The sequence below is a fragment of the Lolium rigidum genome, chromosome 7, assembly GCF_022539505.1.
Source record: "Lolium rigidum isolate FL_2022 chromosome 7, APGP_CSIRO_Lrig_0.1, whole genome shotgun sequence".
NCBI lineage: Eukaryota > Viridiplantae > Streptophyta > Magnoliopsida > Poales > Poaceae > Lolium > Lolium rigidum.
The window spans coordinates 136,288,423-136,299,198 of record NC_061514.1 but is presented as its reverse complement, the minus strand read 5'-3'; positions in this window follow the sequence as shown (position 1 = coordinate 136,299,198).

Here is a 10,776-nt window from a genome sequence, read left to right as displayed (position 1 = left end):
AGTGCCCAAAATGACAGGTTACTATTTTACATGATTATATGCGGGCTTTGTGGTCGCAAATTGATGTTAAACTCAGTCTGCCAAAGACACATGGCACTGAACTTGATACAATCTGAAGCTAACGACTTGCTAAACAATAAACTACCTAGTCTTGTTACTGTTCAGCTCTAACAGCAAATATTTTGAGGCATGGCTTCGGTTCATCAGCAGATGACGTGAATCTACAACTTCAAGTATGGCGAAGGAGCAGCATGGACAGAAGTCTTCTCTAATCGGCTCATCAATAAGTAAACTGCAACAATGAGCAAGTAAAGTTAATTTAAATATTGCACACCATAATAAGAAAATGATATACTTGAAGCATCACAAATAACCAGTGTTCCGAACCCAAAGTAAGTTTTTGCAGACCATAATACGAAATATACTTCAAGCATCATATATGAACACTTTTAGTACTGGAAGTAGTATGCAACATTCATCTGACATGTATAGAACAATTTACACCAAAACATCACATTAAGTTTGTAATACATAACTTCTGATAATAGAAGCACAAACTTTGTAAGTAGCATGCAAATCAACATTTTCTTGAGCTACAGAACTCTAGGCCTCATCAAAAGTAAAATGACAGCACACAAGACCCAAGTTAACACATATAAGGCTGCATTTGCCTGACCAAAAGAAACAGGGAAGGTTTACAATGCTTTGTGTTCCAGCATTGCTACTTTCACACTTTCATGTATAGTAATTACTGATTAGCATCCGAATAGCATCAGCAAAAGACAGAAGTCGATCACTGAACTTCATTGCGAAATTCTTCAAACTTTGGATAGGTAAAAGAGATACCAGCTTACATAATTTAGCACAAGATTAACAGTAGAAATGCTAGTAAGAATATGCATGTAAGTAGCATGCAAACCTAAAACAGAGGAGTTGCATTTCAACACAAGAGCCATGCAAAAGGTTAAACAAGTGTATAATGAAGGGCAATAGGATTGCAAAATGTTAGCTCAACATATCAGAAAAAGCAATATAAAAAGAACATACCTTATTCAGAGATCATTATCTTCCTCCTCTTTTTGAACTCCTTTCTCCTTACCTCTAGGTCCATCCTTTTGTTCTTATGCCCCCTCTTCCTCTTCTCCTCAAGCGTGTCCAATCTGCCAACTCAAATATTATATGGGCAATAAAAAAAGAATGCATATATATGACAATGAGTACAAAGAGAGAGAGGGACGCACTTTCGCTGCTCGTAAACGGCATCCCCTATCTGCTTATTCTCATCGATGGCATCCCACACTCGCCTCTGCACGTCGAGATCCCTTGAGAGGTGCACTTCATTGCCTTCCTGACCTAAGTGCTGCACTTGCCCATCGACGACATCTGAGACCTTCACCTGCTTGTCAACGTCAACCAAGAGCTTCACTTGCTCGTCAATGTCGCCCAAGATCTCCCCACCAGTGACGACCACTTCTTGGAGCTCTGACGACTTCATGGGCGTGTCAGCCATTGCTCTGAAAAGGAAAGCATGCGACCATCTATATGTCAGCAGTTATTCACCTTATTTACAATATAAAGTTTGACGTTCATATCCTAGACTGGCCAAAGGCTACATTTTCCTGAGTGGAAGTTCGTCAGCATGTGATGGAGAATTATAAACAGTAGCTAAATCAGTATTTTCCGTGGTTATAAGAAGGGAGCTGCTGTGTTGGTTCCTGTGTCAGTTACTCAGAACAACTACATGAGTGCTACTGCAATAATGTTGATTACCTCGATGTTACCAATGATTCACTTTGGAGAGACCTTCCCAAACAATTCAGCCCAATCATGTAATTTGGGTTTTAAAAAATCAAGTTTACTTCTTCGTGGCGGGTAGAACTTTAGTCCTCCACATAGCAAAGAAATGTCTATATATCACCTTGTCAAGCAATCAGAAATTAAGAGGAAGGTTTGGACCTGTTCAGTGTCCTTTTGAACTCTGATAGCTGTACACTTGAACTGGTCCTATCCTGACATAATTATTGTTGCATTAACTGCATTAAATTTGTCTAGACCGGCATTGTAGCCTACAGTTCTCCTGGCAAGTGGTCCTGCCTTATTTTTTCTGTAATTCATAGAATTATGTTCTTAAATTCACATTCCGTCTTTATTTTTCAGTTTTGAAATTCCAAACTTCAGAAACTTGTGCTATGGTGCATTATTCAAACTGCTGAAGAATTTGAAAGATGAAGGATCATTTTCATGCTAAGCGTTGCAGCTGAATTTAGGTACCCAGACCACTAAGATTAATTGGAGATGCCAATAAGTATGCCCACAATAAACTGGTCTGAGTTTTCGATTTTCACGCGTACTAAGGAAGCAGCCTAGCTAGTCACAAAAGAACTGCTGGTTTGGGCACCTCATATGAGTCAAGGAAGCTCACACTCACGAGCTAATTTACTCAATGTGATGTTGTAAATAGTACAAGCTAAATCAGAGTTAGTTAAAAGGGAACAGAGGGACTAGTTATGAGACGGGAACACGCACCTGATTCCGGCGGTGGGCAGGAGGAGAGCAGCAGCGCGTGAGGAGCTCGCGAGGGGGGTGGACGACGGCTAGAGGTTTGCCTGGTGGCCGGAGGTCGTCGAGAAATCGGCCGGCGGCGTGTCGAGCCCCGCACAGAAGATGAAGAGAGGAGAGGCAGCCACCGACGGTGCTTCGCTCGTAAGTTGGCGGCGGTGGCGCCCTGGTTTTTTTAGGGCAAAATACGAAAACAATTTGACGGTGCTTAAGACAAGAGTCGGTGAGTTTGGGGAGTAATTTGATCGAGCTTCTGGTTGGGCCAACGGGACTGTCTCGTGAATCTTGACAGGCTTATGGTTGGGCCTCACTTAGGCTTAACGAACATCTAGGCCAAACCTTTCCCTGTCAACAATGCTGAGAAAAACTTTTGCTAATTTAAGGCCCCATACGGTTTGCAGCAAGCCAGCAAGTCTGGAGAAAACTCATCTTTAAAAAAAGTCTGGAGAAAACTATGAATATTGGAACACTTCTCTTGTGCAACCATTGGGAAATAACGAATGAGATTGTATGCATTCTAGGAATTTTGTGTTGTCCATAAAAATTTCACACGAATTCTAGCATGGGTTTTCAATCTCATGAAAAACCTTGCTCCTTCTATTTAAATTTCTTGAAACCTTTTGAATATGAAATAAGGAGGAAAGTTTGCAATCCAACATATTCTTGTGTAGTACTAATTGTCTTGTTTGTCGTGGCTATTGTGTTTTGGTCCTACTAAACATACCACTTCCGATTCTACGGATTGTTGCCGACATGTCTGCCCTACTTAGTATTAATGTTGATGACGGCGAGTCGAGATTGTTTTGGGTTATTGCCTTTATATTTCACTCTTTTGTGCTCTTAGGCTTTTTTCCGACATTAAGACATGAAGCAACAGTTGTCCCCCGCCACGGTGCTCTTAAGAACATTAGGTTCTGAACCGACTAAGGTAGACGACTATTGGCTGATGCTTTTAGTAAAAACTTTGTGCGATGCGCACAAAAGTTGAAGTCATGGACGATAACTTTTTTTTTTGCGAGTACAAGGGGCTGAAAGGAAATTCAGCAAATTACAGAGAGGACCCTAGCAGAAACAAAAATTACAGTCCAAGCCTCACTGCAACCCGACCACGTCGTCGTCCATGGCGCCGTTGGTGGCGCGCCGCCGCTCCTGCTCTCCTTGACGCCTTGGATCGAGAGCTCCCCCGAGCGGACGGGAAGTCGCCGAGCGCCGGCCACACAGGACCTACGCCAGCGGACGCCGTCGTCGCCGAACCAAACCTCCCCAACCTCCTGCACAAAGACATCGACGCCAGATCCGCCGTCCCGCGGCATCCGGCGAAGGGGGAAACCATACACGGTCGCTCCGCAGAGCAGCCAGCGTGGACGCGGCGGAAGATCAGCCGCGGAGCTCCACCGAGCGCCGCCGCCGAAGAGGAAGTCCTCCACCTGCAAAAGCACCGCCGGCGACGCCATCTCCTCCTCCGCGCCACCGGTTGACACCAAACTCACACCTACATAACACCTATTCACAGATCTGGCGATTCCCCGTCCTCCCGCCGCCGGAGCGGCCACCGGAGGGCGGGGAATCGACCGGATCGACGGTGAAGAGGTGGTGCGTGCTCGAGGGTCCAAAAGTCACCTCTCTCGATACTGTGGACAGGGAGAGAGACGCTCCAAGGTAGCGCATTCTTGTATGGACGATAACTTTGAAGGGTTTTGATGCCAGTTTAGGTTTTATGAGGGTATTTTGCCATTCCATTTCGATCGAATGTATTATATTTAGTATTCCAATAAATATTTTCTTCGAAGGATGTGTACCATTTACTGAATTTTAATAAAGGGAACCAGAGAATGTTGAAACAGAAAAGATCGAGCTACATAATAACGACTTCCAAACGAACATGCTGGAACTTTAGATTTATCAGGAACCTTTTTTTTTTTTGCGATCATTTATCAGGAACCTTTGCTGTGTTTGATTCAGTTTATCCGATCTAACATAATTTTCCTAGTAGCTTCGCTTTATTAATATAATCCTTTTTGTCAGAAAAACGTAATATAAGAGTATCTCCAGTCGCGTCCCCCAAACCGTCCTCCCAAACCGTCCCCCGAACGGCGCCGGATTGAGCGTTTGGGGGACGTGTTTCGTTCGTGCCACGTTTGGAGGACGTCGCTCCCCAGCCGTGTCCCCCAAACGCCGCTCCCAAACATTAAAATACTCTCTTTTTTCATTTTTTTTTCAATAAAGAGAAAAAAGATTCCACAAACTAATACATAATTGGGAACGTGGTTTACACGAAGACATAATTTGGAACATGGTTTTCTACAAACTAATACATAGTTTGAACCATAGTTGACACAAATATAAAATATTGCAAAAGAACTAAACCTAACTAGGCCGGGCATTGAAGGTTTCGTGTGTTCACTGCCAAGAAAGAACACTCGAGGGCACACCCAGTCACCCAAACTGGAAAATCCAGCCGGTGAAGAACAACTAGAAACCTTCGTGCATATATTCGCTGGGAAGAAACAACATTCATTCGTCGTCGTCCTCGTCGTTGTTGTCGCCGTGGTAGTTCTAGCGGCAAAGCGTCTCGTCGAACACCTTGACGCCCATGTCCCTGTCTCCAAAGTGGCAGAACACGAGGACGAAGCCGGCTTCGAGGCGGTGGTAGCGCGCGAACTTCTCCCATCCGATGTGGAGGTACATCTTGCCGCGCGCGTCGTAGATCACGTCGACGATCCATCGGTAGCAGCCGCAGTCATCCTCCCACAGATGCAGCGAGCGCGTGCGCTCGTCACCGGCGACGTAGTCGGCGAAGGTGTCCGGTAGCCTGTGGATGCCGTGTGGGTCGCCCTTGAGGACGACGATGAGCTCAAACAACATGGGCCCCTCCTCATCCCGCATGTCCAACGATGAGGACGACGACGGCATCATAGGCGACGGCGAGCGTGCAGCTCTGCCGCGGCCGTGGCCACGACCACGACCACAACCGCGAGCTCGGCCTCCGCCTCTACCAGCCATGTCGTCGACTCTTGAGATGGTGGCGGCTAGGGTTGGGGAGAGAGACGCTAGGGTTTGTGTGTGAGAGGAATGTGTCTGGCATCCCCGAAGCGTCCCCTGTGGAGCGGGGACAGGCTCGGGGCGCCGGACACCGTATCAGACCGCGCCGGACAAAAAACAGTTTTGGAGGACGCTGTCTGGAAGCAATTTTTTGTCCGACGCGCCCTAAATCCCTTTTGAGAGCGGTTTGGGAACGCGACGGGAGATGCTCTAAGTAGTTCATTGGCAATTTCCAAACGTCTGCAACAAGAAAATGCTCATGAAAATGTAAGAGCATCTCCAGCCGCGTCCCCCAAACCGTCCTCCAAAGGGATTTGGGGCGCGCCGGACAGAAAATGCGTTCCAGCCGCGTCCCCCAAAGCCCATTTTTGTCCGGCGCGGCCCGATACGGTGTCCGGCGCCCCGAGCCCGTCCCCGTCCCACGTGGGACGCTCCGGGGACGCCGGACACAACGAAAAGCGAGGGGAGTGGCGGGGCCGACCCGTCGCCGGCACAGCTAATTTTAACCTAACCGTCGCCTACCTCGCGACGGAAGTTATTCGCGCGCAAGTGACACACGGCGGCATCTTTGCCTTAATGGCGACGGAGGGGCAGGCGAGACGTCTCGTCGGTGCTGCGCAGCCTCCACGCGTCGCCGGCGTTCGCACGCCACCGCCCGTTCCCGCGCGATCTTCCCGCCTCTTCTCGCCTGTTCCCGCGCTTTCTTCCCGACGCCGGCGTCTATAAAAGGTCTCCCGGCTCAACGGTAGCCACCACACCCCGCCGGCAACAAACACAGCCCTCGTCACTCCACCGCCGTCTCCTCCACCACCAGTAGCAATGGCGAACCGCCCCGGCGCTGGCCACTTCCCTCCACCGCCGTCCCCTCCACTTGCAGTCCCGGGAACGCAGGTCGACACCGACCCTCGGCAGCCGGCCCGGGAAGAGCGATGGCGTGCACACCGTCGGCAGCGGCGGAAGGCGATGCAGCAGCAGGCCCGCCGGCAGCGGGAGGCGGCGCAGCGGCGGATCCGGCGGCGTTCTGCGCCCATGGCCCCGCTCGCCGGCGAGGCCGCGGCGGCAGCAGCCGTGGCAGAGCAGCGAGGACGCCACCGTTGCGGTGTCCGACGCCTCGACGAGACAGAGGCGCGACGGTGCCGGTACCGGGCGAGAGATGGAGCAGCGGTGGGCTGATGAGCGCCGGCGCCAGCCGCGGTGAGCGGGAGGCGCCGTACCGTGAACGGCGGGAGTCGATAGAGCGCCGGCGGCGGGAGTCGATCGAGCGCCAGCAGCAGCTGGCGACGGAGGAGCGTCATCAGCGGGAGGCGGCGCTGAGGGCGTTATGGGGGAGGCGGGCGGACGAGTTGGCGGCGGAGGACGCCGTGTTGGCGGCGGCGATGATGGAGGCGCCAACAGATGTGGAGGAGGAGGCGCCAATGGAGGAGGAGGAGGCCGAGGCGGAGGAGACCGAGGTGGAGGACGACGATGACGACGAGTTCGAGTGGTCCGACGACGACGGGCCGCACCCGGACGAGACGGCCGATCAGCAACGCGCGCTCGTCGAGTCCTTCGAGTCGGAGAAGAAGCTCCAGGACGACGCCCGTGCCCGCGAAGAGGCGCAGATTCGTCGCGCCGTCGAGCTCTCCCTCCAGGCGGCCCAGCAGGGGAGGGCGGAGGAGGACGCGCGGCGGGAGCGGCACCGTCTGGCCACCGCCGAACGCAAGGAGAGGAGGCGCGCGCAGCAGGAGCTGCGCCGTAGGGGAGGCGACGACGGGGCGGGGCCATCGAACGCACCGCCGGGCGGTCAGTAGTCTAGGTTTAGATGAAATCTAGCCGTTTTCATTCAAACTTTGTAATATATAATCAAAATTGAATGAAAACCTTTATTTTCGTGCACCAATATTCATTTGGGGGCGGCGTTTGGGGGACGTGGCTTGGGAGCGACGTCCCCCAAAAGCGGCACGAACAAAACACGTCCCCCAAACGCTAAATCCGGCGCGGTTTGGGGGACGGTTTGGGGGACGCGACTGGAGATGCTCTAACCGCCTTTTTTTTTTTGGTTCCCGCTTTACCATTTTCAGGCCATGATCCAATTAACCGTAGAGCTAAAATCCTATTCTCATTTTCAGGTCCATCGTTTACAAATATGATCAACTCGAAAAGAAAAAAAGCCAAGTCAGCACTGTTAGTTTCGTACACTACACTGTGCTGCACGTAGCACTGTACCATTTCTGTCTATTGTCTACTTGCTCCCATTCTGTCGTAGTCGTCACTCGTCAATGGGCGATTTACACAAAAATAACCCAAAAGTGGAAGAAAAGCACAGATTAACCCTCCGGCGAAACTATTTCACCGATCTAACCCTTTTGTGTGGCGCCCCTCCCACGGGCGCCACACATGCCCATGTGGCTCCCCTCCTGCCGGCGCCACACACCCAGCCGACGTGGCGCCATCGACGCTGAGCTGGTGCGCCCATCCGACGTGGCAGCATGTGTGGCGCCCCTCCCAACGGCGCCACACATGCACTTGTAATCCCCCAAAACATACTGTGAGACAATTCCTCTGGGACTTAGCCATTTTGCGAGGCTCGATGTGTGGCGTCGATGCCACGGGCGCCACACTAGCATGTGTGGCGCCGATGCCACGGGCGCCACACATCCACTTAAGTGTGGCGCCCGCGCCCGCCCCAGCCCGACCCAGCCGGTTCTTCTCTTCTTTCTTCTCTCCTCCCACGGAACCGCCGCCGCCGCCCGCCTCCCCTTCCCCCCCCACCAAATCGAGCAAGAAATCATCAGATCTGTCCGGCCAACTCCTTCCTCCTCCATTCCTCAAGGTATTCCCCTTCGATTCCCTTCGATTCATCCACTAGTATTGGTGGATTTGGTAGATTTGGGTATGAACCCTAGATATGGAAATTTATGTTGGTGGATTTGGATATGAACCATTGATATGGAAATCAATGTTGGTGGAATCTACATTGTAGTATATGTGTTTGAACCAAAGATTTGTTGGAGCCCTAGATAAGAAATTTTACATGTATGTGTTGAAATCCTATGTATGTATGTGTTGAAATGTCTAATATTTGCCTAGCAAATGCATTCAAATTTGTTACATATGCCTAGCAAATGCCTATTCAAACTTGTTGCACTCAAATGTATGCGCTGCCCACTCATATGCATGTGGCTTGTTGAACACCACCAGCCGCAAAGAGTGATGAGACAGTTTGGGCTGTATCAGGAGTGCCCACCAATGTGGCAAGACACGGACAAGGCGCTTCATAGGTAAACTTATGGAATCATGCGATGGAAGATTCTTGATAGAAGAGGTACAAACTAACTTGTTGATTCTTGCAGGCTTGATAGGCAGCGGCAGAGGAAGATCACAAATTGGCCAGTCCATCATAGCGGCCACATCGCAGCGTTCCAACACCGCTTGGAAGCGGCACGGAATGCTGGCCCCGAGCAGATTGTGCCTCACGACTTCACCGCTTTCAACAACTACCTCGAGTGGTTCCATCGGAACACGCGTATCGAGTTAGTGAAGCGCGCGTATCGTGAAGAGATCTTGGACGACCCCATCCAGCTTCGATGAGGTTGGGCAAAGCCAGACACGACACTTTTGCTCGCAGAGGGAGATCGACTTCTATTGCTTCCGAGCTGAACTTCGTGGTAATGGATTCTCTCACTAACTAGTGCATCATCTAGATTGCCATGTGCTCGCTTAAATTGTGTATGCTATGTTTGTCACAGCGGGAGGAGATCCAAAAAACAGCTGAGGAGTGCGAGGTTATGTGGGAGCAGAGCGGGAGAGATGAAAAGCCTGTCGGACCGTTGCGGAATTTCATAAAGGTATGATCACCAACTTTGAATGTACACTATTATGTTCTGGTGGCTTTGTAACCATGAGTTCCATGACGCAGAACACTGCACGAAAGATGCGGCGGTTAGCGAACTTGCTAGGTTGCCGCGAAGGCGAAATCCCTACATCCTCCTCTTCTGAAGAACAGGTATGGACTATTTTGTTGCTGTGAAACATGTTCTTACTAATTTCAACTTTTGTAATCTCATGTGTTCATGTTTGTGAAGATTCCTCCTGAGGACGACCTAATTCTGAGTCAAGGCATACTTCCGAAGCGTACCTCCAAGCAACGGTCAGCTTACCGAGCTGAAGCCAAGGGGCAAGGCTCCAAACCGGTACACTCCGGAAGATTATGTCAACCGAGGAAAGAAGGTTGTCACTGAGGAGGATGACGGGCCGCCGCGGAGATCAGCTATGTCGAGGATGAGGAACGACGAGCCGTTCTCTTCAGATGAGGAGGAGGAGGAGGAGGAGGAGGAGGAGCAGCAGGAGGAGCAGCAGGAGGAGCAGCAGCAACAACAGCCAAGGCAGCGGACGAAGAGGATGGCCGTCCGGAAGCAGCCCACGAGGACGGCACGTCGAGGACGCTACTAGGATGTGCTACGTGTTGTTCTGAACTCTATATTCATAAGTATCGATTTGTGAACCCTATGTCATTTCGAACCATGGTCTGTAATGCTACTTGTTGTTTGAATCTACGTGCTACAATGTGACCTATGAAGTGTTATATGTGTATGTCATGAAATCGCTACTTGTTGTGTCCAATGTTGTACTCGTAACTGTTGGAGTTTGGTAGGATTTTTCATGTTTTCAACACAAGTCCATGTGTGGCGCCCTTCCCACTGGCGTCGCAAGTGCTAGTGTGGCGCCCGTGGCATCGGCGCCACACATGCCAACTTATATGAACTATTGGGTCCAAAACATCCAGGGGCTCCGGACGATAAGTCCTTAGCCGTTTTCGCGAGCCTCTATGTGTGGCGCCCGTGGCATCGGCGCCACACATGCTAGTGTGGCGCCCGTGTCATCGGCGCCACACATCGAGCCTCGCAAAACGGCTAAGTCCCGCAGGAATTGTCTCACGGCATGTTTGGGGGATTACAAGTGCATGTGTGGCGCCGTTGGGAGGGGCGCCACACATGCTGCCACGTCGGATGGGCGCACCAGCTCAGCGGCGAGGGGGCCACGTCGGCTGGGTGTGTGGCGCCGGCAGGAGGGGAGCCACATGGGCATGTGTGGCGCCCGTGGGAGGGGCGCCACACAAAAGGGTTAGATTGGTGAAATAGTTTCGTCGGAGGGTCAGTCTGTGCTTTTCTTCCACTTTTGGGTTATTTTTGTGTA